Genomic DNA, 7,893 nt, shown 5'->3' with positions numbered 1-7,893 from the left:
GTGGTGTACTCATACTACGCTTCTACACATCTTTTGTATAGATCTAGGTACATTTGCCCGTGCCGGACGCTAGTGATTTATTGCTACTTTTGGAGACTTTAAGGTATACCTGTTCGACGTCCGCAGGCCTCGAAGTCACCTTATGCAATCCCTTATTACTGTTTATCCTTTATTCATACAGTGATGTGTCACGACCCAATTTTTTTATAGGCCGTGATGGCGCCCGACGTTGTCGCTAGGCAAGCCAACGGTAGACTAGCTATGTAACTCTTCTTTTAACATTTTTGAAATAGTTGATTTTTTAATCATTAATTAAGTGATAGATGAGAAAAATTAATAAAATAAAGTGTAACCAATTATAAGATCAGGTGTGGTGAAATAAATACTCAAAATTTTCAAGTGTCTACTAGCAAAATTTCAAGACTTGGTGTCTCAAGTTTATGAGCTACTAGTAGAATATACAAAACACTAAGCTACTGTTTGAAATGAGGTAGACATAAAGTAAATACAAAAGAAAGACTTCGGGTGCTACAGAACAGGCTCGGAAAGCAGCTCACCGCTAAGTCTCGGAGTATCAGGAGTGCGCCGGGATAACCACCAGATGCACCTGCCTCAGAACCTGCACGGTTAGTGCAGAAGTATAGCATGAGTATATAAACAACATGTACTCAGTAAGTATCTAGTCTAACCTCGAAGAAGTAGTGATGAGGGGTCGACATCGACACTTACTATGGGCTAACAATAACTGCAGGAATTATAAATAAGCATGGATTATGTAAATAATTAATATAACTCAGTAACAAGCAGTGAATAATAATCCTTTCACTAATAATAAATTCCAAGTCAATTCCTGTCATTTCAATAATTATAATCGCTCAAGCCATAAATTAATGTCAAGTATAATTAGGCTCCGAGTATTATCACGCACGATTTATGCCGAGGTCGTACGACCCGATCTAGAAATATACTATGTGCATTGCCGATGGTCGAACGGTACGAACCATAGATGCATTTATTAACCTTCCGAGGTGAAAGGCCCGCTCCCATGTGAGTAGAGGAAATTTACATCGCTCGCGAAAATACTTGCGACGCGAGTGAACATGGAATTATCAGAGTTATTATAAAATCCTTCAATTCTTCCCAAACACAAGAAATCCAAACTAGAGACTTTAAATATTAAATTCCTTAATTCAGCTCTATTCAAAGCAATTAATGTGCATAATCAATATAACAGTGCAAACAAAACATGATGTAATATCTAAGACTACTTGGACATCCCATGGAATATAGCTACGCACGGGCTCTCATCACCTAGTGCGCACGTAGATCCCCACATAAGTAATTCACAACAAAATACCTAAGGGGAAGAGTTCCCTCTTACAAGGATAGGCAAGAGACTTACCTCATTCTCAAGCTCACTTCCGATCCTCAAATTCGTTCTAAAGCCTCAACTCGTTGCCAAACGACTCGAAACTAGTCAAATGTTATATAATTTAGTCAATACGTGTTCAAAAGTTCATAATTTAGCAATTAGAGTAATTACCCAACCCAAATTGGAAGATTCTTAAAATTCACCCCCGGGCCCACGTGCCGGGATTCCAAAAAATTTCAAAGAAAAATGTTACCCATAACCTCACGAACTCAAATAAATGATTTTCACTCAAACCCACAACCATTTTCGTGGTCAAATCCCATTTTTATCAAAATTTAGGTTTTTCATCTAAACCCATAATTTTCACAAATTTACATGTTAAAATCTATCCATAATCTATGTATTTAACTCATATTTGATAGAAATTACTTACCTACAAATTTCTAGGTGAAAACCGCTCTCAAGAAGCTCCAAAATCGCCCAAAATGTGAGAGAAATAGGTTAGAATTGGCTTAAGTCCCGTATTAAATGAAGCCTTCTGCCTCTAGGACTTCCGCTTCTGCGGCTCCACGGCCGCATCTGTGGCTCCACTTCTGCGACAAAGCCTCACAGATGCGGACCATGCCCAAGTCATCCCCTTCTATTTCTGAGTGCGGAGTTTCGCATCTGCGAGCCCGTTTCTGCGGCACGAGAACCGCACCTGCGCTCCTGGCCGCTTCTGCAATTTCCTCCCCGCATATGCGCCTTTGCAGATGCGGCCAAGAACCCCGCTTCTGCTACCACTAGGCAGCCCACGCTGGGCCTCGTCTGTAGCTGTTGGCTCGCTTCTACGAGCTCACATTTGCTGCTGGCCCTCCGTAGATGCGATTGCACCAGAAGCTGGATGCTTCAGCTGTTCACCCAATGCCAAACGACCTCCGCGCATCGTCCGAATGACATCCGGGCCCCCCGAGGCCCCATCCAAATATGCCCACAAGTTTGTAAATATAAAACAGACTCGCTCGCACCCTCGAAACACGAAAAACAACATTAAACAAAGTCAAACTTAGCCTTTTAAAGCCAAACCAAGGAATCAAGTGTTCCGATTTCAACCCAAACCCTTCCAAATCCCAAATTAATCATTGCCTTTAGGGGGACGGGAATCTAGAAAGCAAAACAACCGGTTGGGTCGTTATATGATGTATGTAGAGATTTTAGTATTTATGTAGAGCTTATGACTCAGTCTCTTCGGATTTTGGGAAATGTTGTATTGTGGTTTAGTATTGAGATCGTTTTGAGTCTTATTAGTTTATATCATATTTTCAGTATTTATTTCTGTCATATTCACTTATTGGTTAGGCTTACCTAGTCTTAGAGGCTAGGTGCCATCACGACATCCTAAAGCGAGATATTGGGGCCGTGACACAAGTAAATACTCTACGGCAAACCAATATAACACACCAGAGCTTAATAGAAGCAAGTAAAGGCAAATAGCCAATTAAAGGCATTGAACAGAAAAAAAAGAACAACAAGTAAAAATATGGGTACACTGAACATATAGCAAAACAGGGCATGTAAAAAGGAAGACAAGTATTTAACAAATAAGGGCAAGTAACAATGAAGGCATGATGGGAATAGTAGCACGGAGTAAAGGAAAGCATGATGTAATAAAATACATAGTTAAAAGCCCACCATGCATGTTTAACCCATGACAACATATGTACACTCGTCACCTTGAACATACGCCATCCCCACACATAAAATCAAGTAGCAATTTTGGATGACTTTTGTAATGCTAGGAAAAGAGTGCAGAAAGGCTTGTTAATCCATATGGGAATGAAGATAAAGAGAAAGAGACTGAAGCAGTGGGGACTGATAGAGAGACTGCCGCTCTGAGGCTGAGCTTAAACCTTTTGTGTCAAGGTCATCTCACTGAGCTTCAACACAAAGTTGAATACCCAAAAGTCAACCTTCCTATATGAAATGAAGTAAGAAAACAACGACTTTGGTGCTAGCGCTTATCCCCTTCTTGGTTCTCCTATGAGGGGAAGGTCTGGTATACAATTTTCTTCTTCTTGATCGAAACTCTATCTCTTATTCAGCCCTTCGCAAACTTCCTTCAAAAGGGGAGTCCATAGGTGCGAGTATAGAACAATCAACTCCTAATTCCCTCACGTCAAGGTTAACCATGACACTTACCTCTTTCTAAAATCAATTCAACAATCAACCACGGCCTTTCCCTTGAAACAAACCTCCAAACCGACCAAATCTAGCCAATTATCGATCAAGCAATCCAAAATAAGCTTTAGAAACTACCTATGAATGAAAAATGTTCAATTTTGATCATTTTTTAAAAAGTCCACCCCGAACCTACTTGGTCGAAATCTGAGATTCCTATAAAATCACGATTATCCATTCTCCCCCGAGCCCAGACATGTGATTTGTTTCGAAACTCGACCTTAATTCGAGGTCTAAATCTCAATTTTATAAAATCCCTAAATTCTACCAAAACATCCTAATTTCTACCATGAAATTCATAGATTTGATGTTAAAATTCATGAAAAGTAATTGAAATTGATTGAAAACTAGTTAAAGTTGCTTACCAATGAATTTTGGAAGAAAGTCCTCTTCAAAAATCGCTTCTAGAGTGTTTAGGGTTGAAAAATGGTGTAAAATAAGCTAAGTCCCGACTTTTCCATCTTTTACCCAACTACAGACCTTGCAATTGTGAGACACTGATCGCAAATGCAATAAATGCATGATACACATAGAAGTCGCAAATGCGACAAATCCCTCACATTTGTGAAGTCCCAGCTATCGCAAATACGGTACTTACTTCGCATTTGCGAAGCAGTCCATGATTCCCAGTCATCGCAAAAGCAATAAAATGTCGCAAATACAGACTTCCCTCAGGTCACAAATGCGATGAATTCTATGCAAAAGCGAAGACCAGTCCCCCATCCCATGTTCGTATTTGTGAGCATGACATCGCAAACGCAAGGCTCGCAATTACGATCAGGATCTCGCAAATACGAGACCTGCAACCTTGCACCAGCAACTATAGAGCACCAGTAGTTCCAAATCAGTATGCAACGAATCTGGAACTTACCCGAGTCCCCCGGCTCCAAATCGAACATGCACACAAGTGTAATAACATTATACAAACTCGCTCGCTACCTCATGTAACAATCCGACCAATCATTTTGAGTGTTTTAGCCTCGTTCTCCTATTTATTGCCTCCTTTATGTTGTATTGTGATTATGTGACTTTTGGTTTCAGGTGAGTTCCGAAGTGAATTGGGACACTTAGTCCTAAAGTTGGAAGCTTAAGTTAAAAGAGTTGACTAGAGTTTGACTTTTATGTAGACGACTCCAGAATGGAGTATTGACGGTCCCGATAGCTTCTTATGGTTTTTTTGGACTTAGGAGCATGTTCGGATATTGATTTGGAGGTCCGTAGGTCGTTTTGGCTTGAATTGGTGAAAGTTAGAAAGTTGAAGGTTTGGAAGGTTGAGAAGTTTGACAGAGAGTTGACTTTATTGATATCGGGGTTAGATTCCGATTTCGGAAGTTGGAATAGGTCCGTTGTGTCATTTATGACTTGTGTGCAAAATTTGAGGTCAATCTGAGTTGGTTTAATGTGTTTTGGCGTTAGCTTTGGAAGTTGAATGTTCACGGTTCAATAGGTTTGAATTGGGTTGCGATTCGTAGAATCGATGTTATTTGATGTGATTTTAAGCCTCGAGTAGGTTCGTTTTGTGCTTTGAAACTTGATGGTATATTTGGACGGGGTCCCCGGATGTGATTCAGATTGAATCCGGAACCATTTGGGACTTGGGATAAATTTTGCCCAGCTGAGGATCTGGTGCAATCCCACCTGCGCATTTTGGGTCGTAGGTGCGGCACCGCAGAAGCGGCCTGTGAGCCGCAGATGCGAGTTAGAGTTAGATGAGCTGTGACCGCAGGTGCGGTCCTTACTCCGCAGAAGCGGATGCGCAGAAGCGGCTTCCTCCTGCAGAAGTACAAGCGCAGATGAGCTCCCAAATCCGTAGAAGCGCTTATCCCTGGCATCAGTGAAAGCTGCACCTGCGATGGATTTTTCGAAGGGTGCGGAGCCGCAAAAGCAGAATCATTGGGAAGAAAAGGGACATATCAAGGGTTTTGTTCCATTTTTCATCTTTTGAGTGAGAGACTTCGGGTTTTGGTGATTTTGGAAGAGATTTTCAAGGAGTTGATCGGGGTAAGTGATTTTTACTCGGATTTGACTATTATACATGAATCCATCATTGTTTTTATCATTTAATTAGCGTTTTGAGTTGGAAAAAAATTAGGGAATTTTGTGAAAACTTCCTAAGCTATAATTTGAGGATTTGAAGGGCAATTTGAGGTCGGAATTGAATAATTTTAGCATGGTTGGACTCGTTTTGGGTGTACGGATTTTGTAAGTTTGGTCGGGTTCTGAGATACGGGCCCGGGGTTGAATTTTTGAATTTCTTTAAAGATTGCAACTTTATTATCCGGAATAGTTTTCTATGGTTTGTATTTATGGTATAAAGTTATTTTGGCTTGATTCGAGTTGTTCAGAGTTGGATATTCACTGAAAAGGCTTACTAGTGGATTGAGTTAGCTTGTTTGAGATAAGTATCTTGCCTAATTTTGTGTGGGGGAATTACCCCTTAAGATTTGGGTTGATTGTGCTATTTGTGATACGTGAAAGCCATGTACGCAAGGTGGCGAGTGGGTACACAGACTATATGTGGTATTTGACCGGTTTAGGCTATTTGGAATATTTTCATGCCATTAATTGAATTGTCATAGCATGTTATATTTTTCATTGTTAGTTTACCCTTATATGTGTTAATCTACCCTCATATGCCTTATTTGACATTGTTAACACTTGTTTCACTTTTTACTTATTATTTGCTCTTATATGCTTTAGTTGAAGTTATTGTCTTCCTTATTGTCTGTTACTTCTTTAATTGTTGAATTGTTTAGTTGAAGTTGTTGTTTTCATAGGATAGCTTCTTGTTGAGTTATTGGTGTTGAAGTTGTAAAAGCCGTGATCACATTGAGGCAACGTTGTTAATTGTTAAAATACCATTCTTGTTGAGCTATTCACTTTCAGTTTGCTATTGTTGAGACTCTTGTACACATTGTGGTTGAGACATGGGCTATTTGTTGTGGAAACATTGGTATTGTCGATTTATTTGGCATTATTGTGGTATATGGGCACTTGTGATGCGAGTTGTGATTATATTGTGATATTGATGCACATGCGGTGACATAAGGATAGGGGTCAATGTGCATGTGGTGGCATAAGGTGGGACTTATGTGCGTGTTGCTAGTAAGGGAACACTGCGACATAAGGTGGGCTAAAGTGCATTGATGTTTGGACAAAAATGCATATATTTAACCATTGTTGCCTCATATTCTAATACTTTTAATCGCCTTTTGAGTATTAATTATATATTTATGCGTAATATTATATTTTAACTGTTTAGAAATAAAGTGGTGTGAAGATGAAGAGATTTAGAGCAAAATTGAATAAAACGCGGAAGAAAAAGAAAAGAAAATAAAGAAGGAGACAAAGGGGGGGACACCCTTTGGTGTTTGTCCCCCCAAGTGGAAGAAAAATAAAGAAGATTTCAATTCAAAGGCAAACCAAGGAATTTGTAAAATTGCAAAATCATTACTGGTTTCTGCGCCTGGGCCAGTGCTAGGTGCTGGTCTAGACGCTGGAGGCGGGGACTTTTCCTAGTTCGCTCGGGACAAGGTTATTTTGGCCCTGCACGGTCTCAACTCGTATAAAAGGGATCCTAAACCTAATTTGGAGGGAATCTAACATATTTTTGGGAGGAGAACACACCACTTTGGAGGGGAGAACACAAACCACACTTGGAGGAGGCTTCTAACTAGTTTTTCTTCTCTTCTCTTCCTTCAATTTCATAGTTCATTAGTTCTAGAGTTGTGGGCTGCTACATGAACGTTGTAGTTTGAAACTTGAATTGTTATTGTTATTTTATCATATTGGTTTATTTTTGAATCTTGCGCTTAATTATTTGATTGCTTGATCACCAATTAAATACTATATACGAATATAGGATTGAACTCGGGAGAGGAAATTCTAGATTGCATATAAGATTAGGTAGAGCGAGATCTTGAACCTGAGTATCGGGAACGAATTTGTGATTAGGATAGGAATATACCTAATCGCCTTGCTTGGTTACTATATGGGAATTAATGCGTTCTTGTTAATACTGATTCTATAGAAATATAGGCGTTAGGTTAGCTTGAATAGGTGAGTAGTGCTTCGGGAGAATACTACGAGTAATATTAACCCCGTCAACCAATAAATCAGATAAATTATTTAGACAATTTAAGTGAAAGACTCAACGGGATTGTTAGCTAACCCATAACTCTGGAAAGTTTCTCCCAACGAATTCGTGTCTAAATTTGCCAACTTGTTTCCTCTAATCCCTTAGTTTGTTACTCTAGATTAGTTTTAGTTAAATATTCATACTTTAGGATTCACTTGAATAGATT

The sequence above is a fragment of the Nicotiana tomentosiformis genome, chromosome 9, assembly GCF_000390325.3.
Source record: "Nicotiana tomentosiformis chromosome 9, ASM39032v3, whole genome shotgun sequence".
NCBI lineage: Eukaryota > Viridiplantae > Streptophyta > Magnoliopsida > Solanales > Solanaceae > Nicotiana > Nicotiana tomentosiformis.
This window is presented reverse-complemented; position numbering follows the sequence as displayed.